Source organism: Crocodylus siamensis, chromosome 4 (assembly GCF_052110815.1).
Source record: "Crocodylus siamensis isolate JL-2025a chromosome 4, ASM5211081v1, whole genome shotgun sequence".
In the NCBI taxonomy this organism is placed as follows: Eukaryota; Metazoa; Chordata; order Crocodylia; family Crocodylidae; genus Crocodylus; species Crocodylus siamensis.
In genome coordinates this window covers 77,946,666-77,963,848 of record NC_143398.1, presented here as the reverse complement: position 1 = coordinate 77,963,848, position 17,183 = coordinate 77,946,666, and the positions used below count along the sequence as shown (strand labels likewise).

At 41.5% G+C, this 17,183-nt stretch overlaps 1 protein-coding gene across 1 annotated transcript in view; it reads right to left on the bottom strand.

Moving 5' to 3' along the window:
• TMTC2 (transmembrane O-mannosyltransferase targeting cadherins 2) overlaps positions 1-17,183 on the bottom strand; it is a 376,219-nt gene that overhangs the window by 15,263 nt on the left and 343,773 nt on the right. The gene's annotated exons all lie outside the window — the stretch shown is intronic.

Genomic DNA, 17,183 nt, shown 5'->3' with positions numbered 1-17,183 from the left:
TCCTCTTCTTCAGCCTTTTGCCTGTTTCATATACTTAGACTGTAAGTTCTGAGCAGCATGGACATCTTGTACAGTGGGAATGCACAGAACCTAGCAAAGTTGTTTTTTTAGGTAATAACACATACAATAGTGTTAATTATGTGACAATGTCTGTCATTTATTTAGTTAGTCAAATAGGCCCTAAAAGTATGCATGCTCATGAAGGCCACTGACAGACATTAAAAAGATGGGATAGGATGCACAACCCTAAAAATTGTGCTTCTTGCCATGCCACATGTACCTGGCAGGAGGCATGATCATGGGATCCAGTATCAGATCCCATCATGCCATGTGTTGGGGTGCACAGTACATCCCAGTTGCTTGGATGCTCCTGAGGTCACAGGGGTATCTATGCTCCTGAGGCCACAGGGGTACACCATGTGCATCTCTAATGGGTTCAGAGCTTCCAGCTGCAGGAGTGCATGGTGTGGCCACACAACTGAGAACTTCACTGATTGGAGCTCCTAGCCAGGGGAGCTCACTGTGCTCCTCAAGCTGGGACCCCAATCAGCTAACTACTGCTCCCAGCTTTTGGAGGACACAGTGATCTAGAAACTGGAAGCACTGGTACATGTTCAATAAGAAGACTGAAAGAAACTCACAACAAAATTACTATGCATATTTTGTGTAATAGCTTTGTCACTTATTCCTGGTTTTATCACATCATTAATTGAATGAATGGGTGGCCAGGTCTTTAAAGTTGTGTTTAACCACTTAATTATGTCATAAGTGTTACTTGTGGCAGGGATCCAAAAAACCTAAGCTTCCCTGTCCACCCCAAGCCTACCTTCCTAGCATCCTAGAAGAGTTAATTTTTACTTCCACTTACCAGTATCCTCTTCTTTACTCCCTCATTTATTCCTGAAGCAAAAATGTTTGCTGGCCCTATGTTTTTCACATTCTCTATGCAGGAAGCATTTTCTTTCTCTATTATGGATATAAGTATAGTGTTAAATCTGTGGATTTCATCAACAGATGCACCAAATATGTCTTCTGGGAACAAGGTTTCTAAATAAGACTAGCAAAGGAGCAGTTACTCACCTTTCAAACACTACAACTGAAAAATGGAATTATATTTACAAGTATATTTATAGGCAATAACATTTTAGAAAAATGGAAAGGCAGAGTCTTGAACTTTTACCCCACTAAACACTGCTCATCCCTAGAAAAAAACCCAGTCATTTAGCCCAGTATGTTTGAGAGGCACTCATCATCATATTGGTATTCATATTAAGTTTTTAATTTTTTGTTATTTGGAGAGAGCTTGATTTTTTTTTCATACTGTAGTTGTTTTCTGTTAGTGAGAGGCAGCCAGATGCTATGGCATTTAATACTTTTAGAAACCATAAAGTTAGGTTAAGTAAAGCTATTTGTTGTTCCATGGCTGAGAACAATTTCACTGGAATACCTGAAAAATTAGTAAAATTGTCTCATATTAGAATAAGTGCTGCCTATTCCTCATTTCAGGAATAGGTTACAAATATTAAGATTATCAGTTTAAACTTATGTTTTTGTTGTTCATTAATATTAATAATGCCAAATACCATTATGAGTTTCAACCTGTCTTGTACACTGTGTTTCTAACTTTTCCTATAAGAGCGGACTATCTATCAGGGAACTGACAGCAACCCTCACCCTTCCACTATCAGTGCCGCCTTTTCCCAGAGAAAAGCAAAATGCACCCTAGGAAGGTAGTAAGAAAAGTTATTGAAAGATTATGTGCATCTCTTCCAACCTAAGCCAGCACTAATTCACACCCTTGCCCAGCAGATCCAGCCCATGTGGAGAGGTCTCTGTATTCAGACCTTAGTGGGAACAATACACATAAAATAAAAACGGGTCACTTAGATCTTCTGTAAGAAGCAGCTGTGTTAAATGTGTATAGAAAAAATATTAATCAGGTATTCCTTTTATAGTTGTCAAAGCATTATTAGTAATACAAATGCCCTCAGTCAGATGTTTTGCTGTTCTCAAAAAAATACATCCATGCCCTTACCACCACAACGGGAAAATACGTAGAGCTGAAGGAGGGAATATCAAAGTAGATACACCATCCCTCCTCTAGAAATCAGTCTTAAGTGGAAAATATATCAGCATGGTAGGTTAGAAAGAAAATTAGAAAGTTATTTACTGCAATATACCCTACTGAGTATGTAGAGTTGCTGGGTTTGTTAAATGAGCGTTAAAAACCACTTCCTTATCAATTCTAATTGGATAATAAATTCATTGTATTGTTGTTAGAATCAGCACTGGAATACTTTATTAGGAGAACCTTGCTAGATTCTTTTTAAACAGAGATCAAACAGATGGTTTAATTTCTGAAATGCTAATCAACTGCTGCAAGTTCTACATTTTATGGCACTCTATTTTTGATTGACACTGAGAGCTACATTCACAAAGCACAGATGATCCTGATCTCAATAAGAACGGATGCAGGCATATTGGCACCCTCTGCTCTATTGCTGGAAAACTCTAAATCACAATCAAGTGCATAGGTGTGCCTGCGATGCATCTTCTTCTACCCTGATGAGTCCAGCAAAAGTGACTGCAGCTTAACAGACTACTGACTCCTACTATCCCAAAGCATGATGATCTCTTTTATTTAAGTCAATAGTACAAGACTAGGCTGTGGCATCCAGTTAATTAGTTTCACAGACCTACTTTTTGAATTATTCATTCAATGAGCTACACAGTTCATCCTGCAGTTATTCTGTATCTAGATACTACAAAGAAATCTTGAAAATCAGTCTATAAGTACTTAACACAGAAAACAAAATTCTCACAGAAATAAGCCTATATGACTCTATACATTTTTGTCCCCACTTTCAGCTATACAAAGCAGATACTCATATATGGATATAAAGATGTTATATTTACATAATGGCAATGAACATAAATTAAAAAATGGTTGAATGGGTTTCTGTTCAGCAAGGTTGGCACTTATCCCAGTAACTTCTGAACTGGAATCTTAGAAAAAAAATGGTTTAAGTATTACCTTAACTATAAAATGTTTTTCCTTGGACTATTATGACCCATCATTTAAGAATTATGATCTTCACTTGACATGAGAAGTACTGTATGCTTTAATTTAAACTGAGCTGTCCAGAAAACAAAAAATGATTAGTACCTTGGTACCAATGAAACAATCATAGAAAATGTTTAACAATGCTAGTAATCATCAAGCATGATTTTCCAGAAGCAGGGAAGTAATTTTGGAGGGGGGGGATATTTATGTATTCATGCAAGAAGATTTTGCATATCACTCTAGAGAAACATAATATGCCTTAAAAAATTTCCCCCTGAAGTATTTTGTTTTATATTTTATATGGATAGTTTCTTGTGATAAGCTTACTGCTACATCAGAAGCATACATCTAGGGCTTGGTGAACAACTGCTCACCAGGGGAAAACTAGGAGTAATGGTCACAAACCCCTGGAAAACTGTTTCAGGCTCAACATTAGGAAACACTACGTCACAACTAGGGTGTCCAGACTGTGGAATAGGCTCTCTCTAGAAGTGGTACAATCGCCTACCCTGGAAATCTTCAAGAGAAGATTAGACTGTCACCTTTCTGGGGTCACCTGACCCCAGCTGTCTTTCCTGCTTGGTGCAGGGGGCTGAACCTGATGATCTTCCAGGGTCCCCTCCAGCTTTACTATCTATGAATCTATGGATCTATTAAAGCAATAATTAGGATAACAGCTATTTAATTATTAGGGCAAAACTGTCAGGACAAGGCTTAGAGTCTGGTGTAGGGGTGAAATACAGCCACGCAATTAGCCCTTAAGGCAAGAACCACAAGCACCTGGTGGTCATTAGAGAGAGAGAGAAGTTTGGGAAACTCTGGGGCAGCCTCCTTTATAGATAACAAACATCAAGACATGGCAGGAAAGATGAAGAGGCAGCTGCCCAAAACAAGCAGAAGGAAGCAGGGCTGAAGGGACTCTAGGGACTTCACAGCTTCCCCTGGAGAGGGAACCCCTTACAGAAAGCAAGTTTATTATATTAACAAAACTCTGTACAAATGTCTCAAAGAAGTATCTCTTCTGTTGTGTGGAGAATTGCTGGATAACATTTTTCAAACAGCAGCTTAGCTTAACTTTCATAACACACTGCGTATTTTTAATTTGATTAGAGAGACCAATTCTCTTCTCATACTTAGGTAAATCAGGAGTAATACTGGTGAAGTTTCATCATAAAAAAGTACCATTTGTGTAAACAAGAAGTAATTAGGTGAAACACTTTTTTTGTTGTTAATTTAGAAAATGCACAGACAAAATGGTAACTTTGTAAGGTTAAAACAATTTTAAGTGTGGCATCTAACCCGCATAAACTCTTGAAAGGAGGAACGTTAAGGGACACATTTTATCCAGACCTGAATGTCTACACAACCCATCTCCATTGACTGTTTTAAATAAACACAGATTTGAACAGACTGTCAATTAAACTGAGTTTCTTCTGTGAAGGAAACAAACATTAGAATTCCATTCCAAATGGAAAGTGTCTGTTCCCCCCATTGTCTATTTTAGTTCTCATAAAAAAATCAAAGATGAGAATTGCGAAAATGTGGTTCAAAACCTCCCACAGCTCAAACATGAAGATGGATCACAACGGTAAGGAACAGATTTAAATATTCCATAATACAGAATATTGTGTTCAATCCTTTGCTCTTATAGAGCTTCTGTAGTGTGCGTGAGTATGTGCACTTTTTAAGGAGATGATGGTAACATATTTTCCAAAGGATATTCAGTTTTCCACAGCTGAGTAAGCTGCTTTTCTAATTAGACAACTCTTCCAGATACTCCACTTCAGTATTGTTGGTAAATATCCAATTTTAACTATTTTCATCCAAGGTCTTTGTTCTGGGAGGACCCAGGCTCCCAGCCAGAAATTGTTAGAAGGAGAGAAATGTTTAATAAAGCAGGGAGAGAGTTTCATTAGCCCTCAACAAGTCTATGCCAAAACAAAGATTATTCAAGACCTGGCACATTAGGAAGCTTTGGGATTTTCTGGCATGTGCAAAAGACTGTGTACAAGCGAGTGATTAGGAGTATAAAAGAATTTGATAGAGGCTGGGAAAAAGGTAGAAAGGTAATGAATCAGAACATTAGTAGCCTGCAAGGCCATAATAAATTGTGCATGAATCTCACTAAGTCCCCTATCTTTTCAATTAAAAGTTTGACAATAATGGTCCATGGCTCTCTGCAATAAATAAATAAATGAATAAATAAGTGTGTAGAGTGGTCTGTTGGTTCAAAAAGTTTGGGAACAGTAGACCTGAATAGCCAGGAGCAAGTACAGAAAAGAAGTAAATGTGAGAGTCTGGCATCATTCCATTGTTCAAAAGATGTGGGACCAAAGACAGACAAGTGGTAACTATTCTGGGCAAGCAAGGAAAGAGATAATTTAGGGGAAAGGCTGCAGAATCCACTTCTACCAGTAGTGACAAAGCTGGTGTAAGAAATACTGTCATCCCACTTTACGAAGATCTCCCTGAGACTGGCGAAATGGCCCAGTACACAATGACTATCAAGTGACATTTCTTTAAGTTTAACACCATTTTCCATGGAGTTTCCCTTATTCTGCATTCCTGACCACTCTGATACAAGACAAGGGCAAATGTAGATATCCTTACTTGTACAGCTTATGGGGTAATTTATGTTCTCATGATCAGAGAACATATGTTGGAGATAAAAGTTGACATATATTATTTATTTCTTTAGGTTTACAGTATCATAGAAGGTACCCATCTTGTTTTGCCATACACTAAAGTAATACATTTTTAACACTGATCAGATGAGAGACTGGAAGCATGTCTCATGAGAAGGTTTTTGAGGAAGAATGATTTCCAAATAGTCTACTTTTAAAATAGTTCTACAGCTCCATATCTGATAGAGGTCTGGAAAGACTGACTTACATGACTCTCATCTTGCAATGAAATAGGCCTGCATGGAGTTTACTGCAAGATCAGAGCCTTCATCATGAAACTCGTACCATAAATGTTTGGAAAAACCCCCACTGATAAACTGCTTTTGAAGACTGCAGTAATGTGCTATAGTATACTAGTTGATTATATACACCCTTCAATTTAAGAAATGCTTCAGTCTTCCACATTGGCCAGGGATAGACATTACACATAAAGCAGTTTAAGTAGTCAGAAACAGGTTTAAACCTGTAACAGAACAGAGGTGCCATGCCCAGCCCAAGCCCACAGCACAGCCCCTTGCTGGGAAGGGGCTCACTCTCCCCCACAGTGTGACAGGGGCTGACATCCCCAGTAAGGGCCCTGCCCCCTCCCGCCACAGCGGTGGGGATGGGGCAGGGCCCCTGGGGGGGCAGGGACAGGGTTATTTCTCCTCCCTCCAGCCTCTGGCAGAGGGGATAGTCAGGGGCATATTCCACAGGCCAGGAGCCACGTGGCTGCCAGTGGGGTACAGGGGAAACAAACTCTGCTCCCTGTCCCCCTCTGCCTCAGGGGCCACGGTGCTCCACCTGCTGCAGTAGTGATGGGGGAGTGCAGGCAGACGCAGGTCAGGTCTCTGTCAGTGGCACAGGGAGTGGGAATTAAACTCCTCTCTGGGCAGTTCAGCCTGGGTTTGCTGCACCGCCCCCCCGCCAGCTTTGCTGCAGGCAAGGGCCGGCTATAGCATGCCCTGTGCCTAGCCTGAGCAACTGCAGGCATGTGCCCACATTGCCTCAGTCCAGAGAGCATGTTTGTCCTGGTATGAACTGGTTCAGCCTAGGCAGGTTAGACTAACCTGAAAAGGTTGAATCCGTTGAGGCTCCAGCTTTTTTAATATCTTTCCCTAGCCATTTGATTATACTATCCAGTGAAGACTATATTTGCCTATAGGTGAAGTACTCCCTACCCTTATGCTATGTGTGTGTCTGTATGTGTGTTGTAGCAGTAAGATATTTAATCAAAACTTTTTGAAGTGGAAGAGTGGAAACAGCTGTATCTGACAATGTGCTGATGACATGGGGCTTAAAGCTGTCAAGAGCTGTAGACTGTAAGCAGGACTAATATGTATGTAGGAGGGCAGTGGCTTGCAGGTCATGGCATCTTCATGAGGAATGCATCCAAACCAATCAGCTCAAGGTGGTTGCTCAAAGTCTCAAGGATCTGGTGAACTTTCATTTAATGCTCCAGAGGCAGTACTTCAAAGCACCCTTTCTTTTTAAAAGCCAGGGCCACATGCGGGAGGTTCATGGGTAGTCTTTTTTTGGGACTGGCTGTTTTAACTTCAGACCTAAGACATTAGAAATGCTCCACTACTACACAAATGCTATCCTAACAAATACATAAATTTAAACTTTAATCAACATCCCATGTGCTGGAAAAAAGAATGTCAGATTAAAGCAAATGTTTACGTGACTTCCGCAACAAAATTAGCTAGAAGCGTAATTGCAAACTGCTTAACAACCTATTAAAGCAATTTCCTGGTTGTTGAATATTATAAGATGAATGATTGCTAGACCCCATCTTTAAACACAGAGATTTTTCAGTAATATTCCTATTTTCATCTATTAAGGGTGAAATGTCAACATGTCTAGAAACCTTCTTGCTTTTCATTGTGAGCAGTGGCATTTATTTGGATCAGGCTGGTATGACAGTGGGTGTGAAGAAGTGTTCACCACTGGAAGGACTTGACACTGCAGCCAGGCAACCAGATCAGCAATATTCAACCCCCTAAGCAGGGCCAACTGAGCCTGAGCCTGCTGATTGGTTCCAGGGCTGCTCTTAAGCAGTTCTTACAGCACCTGGTCCCTGCTATGCAACAAACTGGTCTCATTCTGTGTGTAGCCATCATCCACGTGACTTCTCTGGTGCCTATTCCTGACCCCGTTCCTAGTCCCTGAACTCTGGAACTCCGATTTGACTTCGGCTTGCTACCTGAGATCTGCTCCTGATGTAGTAGACTCAATGAATGGATCCACCCTCTCCTTAAGCCTGTCACACAGAAAATGGTTCCCCTGAAGGTATGAACAGGTGAACTCCTTTTCTTTGATTTAATTAATTTTTTCCTACTGTTCAATCATCCTGGAGACACCCTGGCTGTCTGTCCTGCCATAATCCAGATGTCCTAAGAGGACAGAGGGAATGCTAAATTGGTTCTGTAGGCAAGTTTCCTGGGAAGTCTCTGATCAGGGTCCAGATCAAGTGTAGGGCCAAAGCTGCCAGCCTCATCACATTATTGACAAAGGGATCACAGCCTGTACTAATAGAAACCGCTTGTCCAACAGCCAGTGACCCATCTCTCCCGGAAAAATACTGCAACCTGACTGATGCATTTGATAAGATGGGGGTAAATCAACTTTTCCCAAACTGCCCCTATGACTGACCCACGATGGAATCAAAGTCATTCAAGGAGTATATCAAAGAGAACCTGCAAAAGGGGTTTATTAGGCCCTCCACTACTGGGGCTCTGACTTTCTTTACAACCAAGAAAGATGGGTCTCTATTCTTGACCTGGTTTAATTTCAAAATCAGCTACCACCCAAGTACCAAGAACACTAAGGCAGGTGCCCTGTCCTGGAAAGATGAACATTCAGAACTTCTTCCTACATCCTGGGTCCAAGGAACTTTATCAAGGTAAACAAATACCTTGTGACACAGCTCTATTCTATGCTTCTCTAAGACCCATTGGTCTCTTGAGTCCAACAGGACTTGGAAGGCCCTGAATTATTCCCCACATCAAATTTCGAGTTTCATGATGACCTCCTGGTACCAGGGATCCCTGCACATATCCCAGAAGGAGAACAACAGATCAGAGTCCTAGAGCACTGTCATGATGCCCCACTTGCAGGGCACTTCAGACTTACCAAAACCACCAGTCAAGTCCTCTAAAGTTTCCGGTTGCTCCAGAAACATTGGCAGAGCATGCAGAGCCATGTTGCCTCATGTAAGGTATGTGTTCACACCAAGACCCCATGCATGAAGCAACTGGGCCTCCAGCTACTACCAACACTGAGCCAACTTTGGCACAAGGTATCTGTTGATTTTATTACAGGCCTACCACACACACCTCACTCAAGCATTTTGGTGGTAGTGGATCTTCTGACCAAGATGGCTTATTCTGTTCCCTTCCCTGAACATCACAGCTCCTAAGATTGCATGGCTATTCATCAACCACTTTTTTCCGGCTAAAATGCCTCCTCGTGAGCATCATTTTGGATTACAGATCTGAATTCATATCTCATTTCTGGAGGGGACTCCTGAAGCTATTAGATGTCCAGCCATAGACCTCATCAGCCCACTATTCACAAATCAATGGGCAGACAGAACAGTTCAATCAAATAATAGAACAGTATCTCTGGTGCTTTCTAAATTATCACCAAGACAACTGGGTCTCTCTATTTCCCCTCCCAGCATTTGCATACAATAATGCTGAACAAACGTCCACCAACCAGTCTCCTTTTTTCTCTAATTATGATTTTCACCCCCAATTTTATCTCCAACCCCCTTGGGCCTTCCACACACTAGCCATGGCCAATTTAGTTATACATCTTCACCAGGTCCAAAGGGAATTAAAAGAGTACTTGAAAACTGCCAGAGAGGCCTACAAGAAATTTGGAGACGGGGGTTGTTGAGAATCACCAGACTTTTCACTGGGAAGGTCTGGTTGTCTACTGCTATACAAGATCCACATGGCCATCTGGCAAGCTTGATTACTGGTACCTGAGTCCTTCACCATCACTGCACAGATTAACACAGTTACCTACAGGTTAAGGCTCCCTAGGAAAATGAAAATACATCTGGTCTTTCATATCTCATTACCAAAACTGCATAAGCAAAACCCATTTCCAGGCTGTACACTTACTCATCCATCTCACTTGCAGGTCCAGGAAGAAGGAGAGTTCTTAGTCCTTCATATCTTGAATTCCTAGAGGATCAGGGAGAAATGCACTATCTGGTAGACTGGGAGGGGTACATTCTGGACGAAGACTCCTGGAAACCAGCTAGTAATGTCCATGCACCAGATCTGATTAGGGAGTTTCACCAGGCTTTTCCAAACAAGCCTGGCATCTAGAAGCTCCCTTTGAGGAAGGAGGGGGATAGCTGTAAGGCCTCTACACTGCAGCTGGGCAATAGGTCAGCAACACTCAACCCCCTAAGCAGGACAAACTTATCCTGAGCCTTCTAATTGGTTCCAGTGATCCTCTTGCAGCACCTGGTCCCTGCTGTGCCACAAACTGGCCTCAGCCTGTGTATAGCTCTCATCCATGCGACTTCCCTGGTGCCTGTTCCTGCATTCATGCCCTGTACCCAGTTCTTAAAATCTGGAACCCCAGTTTGACTTTGGCTTGCTTCCTGACATCTGCTTCTGGTAACTCCCTGGGATTAGCACGTGTATTTGGGTTTGATTTCAGATCGATTCCTGACATCCTCTTCTGGTAACCCCCTTTGGCCCAGTTTGACTTTGGCTTGGCCCCTGACTATGGACATTGGAAACAACCCCATCATTAAGTACTAGGCTGAATGCCTCTGTGGATTTTGACAGCAGCACCCATTCTAGGTTTAGGTGCCACTGCTGGGAGTGGTGTGGGCAATCCAGGTAAATAGCTCAGGGTGGAGGGAGGAGCTAACAGATCCATAGGGGTTGGGAGCTGCAGGGGTGGTAGGTGGGTCCATGGGGGGGCGGGGGGAAGCAATCTGGGTGGGGAGGCTAAAAATATCCCAGTCAGGGTCAATGAGCTAGGAACAGCACAGGGCCAGGGCGAGCAAATGGGTTTTTCTACCCCAGACCTGTGCTGCGAATTATTAGATTAGATAAACCCTTTCCTAAATCAGATTAACATTTTCTTGATCTAAGTTAGCGCATCTTCTGAGGTGAACTAACTTAGATTGGGTGCACCATTTTTTGGCCAATTTAAACTCTGAACACCTGCCTGAGTGGGCATTTAGCCTGACCTAGCCCTGCTTAGGTTGATCTAAATATAACACCTGTATGTACCCAATGTGTCTAGTCAACACTTCATCAGGATGACAATAGCTAGAATTGACAAATTGCCTTCCAGTAGAAGCTGAGAAGGATTTAATATGAATGTTTTCTTTATGTCAGTCCTTCAGAAGTCCATTCGAAAAAGAATGAATGTAGACCGTAGAACATATACCTCTTGAATACAATTTAACAAAAACAGCTTCCCATTTTATAGTATATTTTACAGAAGGTATTGTTCTTATAATATTTAATTGGATGGAAATCATTGTAAGTGAAGTTTAGTACTTATCTACCAATAACTCCAAACAAGGCTGACACATGACTGTTGCTACAAAGAACTGTCAGACTAAAGATGGGCTTAATGGTATCTAGATTTTTTCTCACTACTTCAGGCTTGCATTTCAAATTCTGTTGCCTTTAGGCTTCAATGCCATAACTGTTTTCACTGTTTGAACTGAAACTCCATCCTGTCCGCAATCAGGAGAGAAGAAGAGTCCAGGAGCCCATGCACATTTTAATTTACCTGTAGTACATTTAAAACTGTCCTATTATTACAGACATAATTGTCTCTCAATTTTCAGTCACCCTCTTAGCATGTTTTTAAAAAATAAAAATGAAATATTAGCATTTTTTACCTAACTGGAATTATTTCAGTGATGAGGAGTTTGCCAGAATTTCTGAAGGATGTCATTGTATATCAACAGTGAAATATAATTATTATTATTATTTGTATGTTTATTTTGGACTGAATGTCTCTGCTCCCATTTTCAACCATTGTTTTGCTCTATCTCAGCATTGTAGCTTCAACAAGTACAGTGCAACAAGTACAGTAAATGAAGTGGCTGAAGAACAGCAAGCCAAGTCGTGTGGACAAATGTACCTATTAGCTTCTTCAAAAGGAGAGTGGGAGCTGCCACTCAGACATGCACAATCAGATGTTATAATCTAACTGTTGTGCCTACATGATCCTGTAGCAGTACAAGTTAGCTTAGTGCTGTAGCTTTAATCCCAAGAGAAATTGTTCCTATGGTTTTGCTACACAAGCATAGCTATAGGATTATGCAGGCACAAGTTTAATAGTCAGAGTTTATGTTGGGATCATTTAATGTCAATATAATTAAATCTGTCTGTATCTGAAGAAGAACAATTTTATAGTAGCAGTCTCTAAAACAGCAGTTCCCAAACTGTGGCCCATGACCCTGAATGGGGTTGCAACATCAGTGAATGGGTCACGGGAGTTTTGGGGGGCTGAGGGTTGGGAGTGAGGGGGCATGCTGAAGAAATGGGGCCACAAATGGGGTCATGCTGAGGAAAAGTTTGGGAAGCATTTCTCTAAAACATCTTATGCTTTACCTTCTTAACAGTATATACAACAGAGGAAAGCTTAAGCAAGAAACAACTGCAATGCGACAATGTGAGTAAAACTACTAAAAATAATGTACTAATTGGCTGCATCTCCACAAGAGGCTTTACAGAGCAGTAGACTAATCTGCTGTGCAGTAAAGTGTCAGCGTCTACTTGTGCACAACATTTATTGTGCAGTAAATTAGATTAATTTCTAGTACCAAGAAATACAAGTACTAGATTAAATGCATGGTAACTAATGCATACTAGTGCATGTGTAGACAGCTGACTGGGAGCAAATTGCTCCTGAGCAGCCCGGACAGCAGCAAGGCAGTTCCTGCCTCACCTGAGCTGAGCCAGGCAAGCCTCACTCAGCACAGGGTTCACAGGGAGATGCCCCACAAGTGGGACAGTTCGCCTCCTTCCCCACCCCTCCCTGGAGTCCAGGACTGACCCCCTTCCCCTCTGCCAGCTCAGGGCTAGCACCCAGGGGAGCCTGGAACTCCCCCTGGCTGCTGCAGGGAAGCACAGCAGGCCTGCAGTCACCCTGCACTGAACTGTTCCCTACAGGAGTACATATAGACGCATTCCGAGCCACCTGTTAATGCACCTTAAGGTGCTGGTCAGTAACCTAAATGCACATTAATTGACTATGTAGATGCACCATTACGTGAGGAATTCCGACCAAAAGTCATACACAGGGAGGCTACTTTTTACTACTCAGATCTGAATCAGCTTGTTTCTTCATGTGTCAAACAATCTAAAATGTGTGAATCATTTCACTCCCCCCCCTACAACACATCCATTCTTTTTTAGGTTCAGATACCTCCCCTCCCCTCTTCCAGATTAATTCTTTAAAAAGAAAGCACAAAAAACATGCAGTTTTTCAGCCTTTTGCTATGCCACAGTGCCACTCTATTTCCTTTCCACATGCTCCTGAGACCCCAATATAGAACCAGAGACATAGTGGGCACTCTGGCCCCCTCTACACATTTCCACTTAAGGCATGATTAACCAGATAATAATCAAGACCCAGCTACACATTTAACTAATTAACTGTTTGTTTTATCACACCATCAGCTATGAAGTTATCCCACAAAAAATGTGCAATAACTTTGTAGTTTGTTCTAATAATGTCATGAATTGAATATGTGGCCAAGTGCTCCCTTGTGGCTGGGAGCCCCATTAACTATGGGGCTCCCAGACACGGGTGCACCACCTGCTTCTAGTCCCACAGCAGCCGAGGTCTGCAGTGGCAGCAGTGCTGTCAGCTGCAGGGCTTGCAGTGGGGGCAGCATTTTCAGGTGCATGGCTCACAGCAGTGGCAGAGGGAAGAATGCTGCTGCCGGTGCAAGCCTCGTGAGGTGTGAGGCAGTATGGGCAAAATCTGCTGTTCCTGTAAGACTCCACCTCACAAGGCTCACAGTGGTGGCAGTGTTCTCCCCATTGCCATCACTTCCAGCCTCACAGACACTGGCTCCAGGGCTCACAGCAAGGGCAGTCCAGGTGAAAGCTGCTGACGCTGTGAGCCCCGCATTTCAAGAGGCTCGCAGTGGTGGCAGTGCGTTCACTGACAATGCTGCAAGCTCTACAGTGACATTAGCTGTGGAGCTTGCAGCACAGACAGCACAAGGGAATGCTGCTGCCACTGTGATCCCCTCAACTCATGAGGCTCACGGCAGGGGCAGCATTCTCCATTTTGAGACCAGTGGCCAATGATGTTTGGAGCAGGGAATGCTGCCTGCAAACCCTGCCAAGCCCCAACAGCTGCAGGGCTGGTGCAGGAGGAGCTCAGAGTCACAATCCCAAGGTCCCCCTGCAGTGGCAACAAGTTGTGCTGGAAACTAATGCATGATCCCATAACTGTGCCTCCTGCCATGCTCATGTAGTAAGTGACTACATATGATAGCTGAAAAAAACAACTTGGCAAAACACCACACTTAAAGATAATACTTCAGAAACTCTAGCTATAATGAACCTTGTTATGATCCTTCAGGCTCTTGTGAGATGGTGATGTGATTCATTAAGTACATATTAAGGTCTAAACATAGTTGGGCATGACTTACTATGTATTCCTGCGCAAGTTACCATGAGTGACATTATTTATTTCCTCTACAATCTGATTCAGGGGCTTATTTTCTTTGTGCTATAGAGGAATAAGGCAGAGATGATAGTAATAAAAACAAAGCAATTAAAATCGTTAGTTGTACGAGATATAGCACCTTCCTTAACATGCTTAAGTTGCAATTTAAAATACATAAAATAGCCGTTGGGGTATTTTTTTTCTTGAGGGTCATAACAGCAACTAAAGAAAGATAAATAACACAGCCTTTTAAATTTCCAGTTAAAAATCACAGATCCATAAAATTAGGGTTGGAAGGCTCCTCAGGAGGTCATCCAGTCCAACCCCCTGCTCAAACCAGGACCAGCCCCAATTAGATCACCCCAGCCATGTTTTTGATCTGTCTTGCTCTTAAAAATCTGTAAGGATGGAGATTCCACAATCTCTCTGGATATTCTCTTCCACTGCTTTACTGTCCTCCTCATGAGAAAGTTTTTCTTAATATCTAATATTAACTTCCCTTGGTGCAATTTGAGACCATGCTCCTTGCTGTTACCTGCTACCAGTGAGAACAGTCTAGCTCCAGCCTCTTTGGAACCACCCTTCAGACAGTGGAAGGCTGTTATTAAATCCCCCCTGTCTTTTTTCTCTCCAGACTAAATAAGCCGAGTTCCCCAGTTCTCCTCATACATCATGTCCCCCAGCCCTCTAACCATTTTCCTTGCTCTTTGCTAGACTCTCTCCAATTTATCTAAATCCTTTCTGTGATGGGGGGCCCAAAACTGGATACAGTATTCTAGAAGTGGTCTCACCGGTGCTGAAAAGAGGGGAATTATCACCTCCTTTCATCTGGCAACACTAAGAGATTGTTCCCACTAATACATGTTTGGTGATCCACTGGTATATCTTAGCTCTAGCTGGAACCTTGCTACCATACTTTATTCTGATTGGCAAACTCAGCAGAAAGTCAATGAACTTAATGGGCCATGGAAATGAATTACCCTTGATTTGCTCAGATCACAGTTGAGACAAAGACAGGGTGATACATGTGTTGTGAAGCCTGCACTGCTGCTTCCCAAACAGAGAGCTTCCTTTATCAGGATGCCATGATCTTCAAAGACCTTTCCCATGATCACACTGATCAGCTAGAGAAGTTATAAAAATCTTCCCATGAGAAAGATTAAAGTGCCTGGGCTGATTTAAAAAGTGATGACCATATTTTGAGCAGGAACGTTGAACTTAAATGACCTCTTCAAGTCTGTTCCTGCCTTATTTTTCTATGATTATATGAAATCAACACTTTGTTTAAATATGGAATTTATGGTTACATAATATGTATCTATACTAATTTGTATGTAATATAACTTGGCTATGGTCAAAATATGATGGCTATGGAATATGGCAGGTTTCTGATTAAGAGCTGAGTGGATGAACAGAGAAAGGATTTAAAAATTAAAGGCTATTAAGGTACCTTATGGTATTATATGAGTTCATTCAACATATCCACTCCACATTGCAATCATTCATTTAAAGTGAGCACCAACATACCTGAAACTTTTTATAATTTAAAAAAAAAAAGTTTTACTTGGCAATATTTCTGAAAACATGCACTCTAGCAGGCTTGAAGGTAACCAGATCCAAGCATTATGTCAATATCATTAAAAACGGTTGTCCAAAAAGGTGAAAAGAAGGAATGAAAAACAGAATAAGAGAACCATAGGCAATGGAAATCAAAAATGACTATTTCCAATTAATTCTGCTTCCTTTCAGTTTTCTCTTTTTCACTTTGCCATTGTACCAGAATTAGCTGGCAGTAAATGGTTGTGATTAAGGATAATTATTCCCATTACATTATAAAAGAAATCTCAGAATTGTATTTTTTTTCTTCCCTGCTCAAGAAATGATCTGAGATTCCAACACCCAATCCTCCCCCCAAAAAGAGTTTACATACAAAGAGCTAAGAGCTCTGATTATGAAGCATAATCATTATATATAGCCAATAATCTACACTGTAACTTTGATGCCTCACCCTTCAAATGTATAAAAATGCAATGTGCTCTCCAGAAGTCAGACACATGTACAGACATTTGTAAGAGACATTGAGAGTAAAATGATGAAATGAAGAAAAAATAACATTGTCATGATTTTAACAACTTTGTACAAGTTAAGCTACTTTTTAACTGTTAAAGGTATCCACAAATAATAAAGACTCCTCAGAAGCATATACGAATTTTTTAAATCTAAAATTACATCCCTCAAGTTCTTTACATCTCTAATAAAAGACACCCTACAAATAACAAAACAAAGAAATGTACATAGAAAGCTGGCATTCCTAGGGAAAAGGAGTTTAAATTCTTTGGATGTTTAAACTGTACACTGTCTTTCATACTTTCATATGGTTTGGTTTCTGTTGGGTATTTTGAAGCTGATTTTCTCACAGTTACAAAACAAACACTTTACTACTTCCTTTTTTTACTTTCTCTAGAAATCCACTCCCTAAGTTTACCTCACCATATATCCCTACATATTATCGACCTCATGTGACATCCTGGCCCCAATGATATCAAGACCCATCAATGAGCCATGTGTTGTGCAGTGACAGAGAGTGGATGCTGAAAGGGAGAGTGAACTGGGTATGAACAAGGTTTTTCCCACTGTTTCTCTTTTACTAGCAAGCTCTAGCATTCAAGTTGGTATCTCTAATTCCCATATGCAATAGCTACTGATTTCTCTTCCCCCAAGAATGTGTCTAATCTCTTTTTCAATCTGGCTAAACTGTAAACTTCTGCAACATC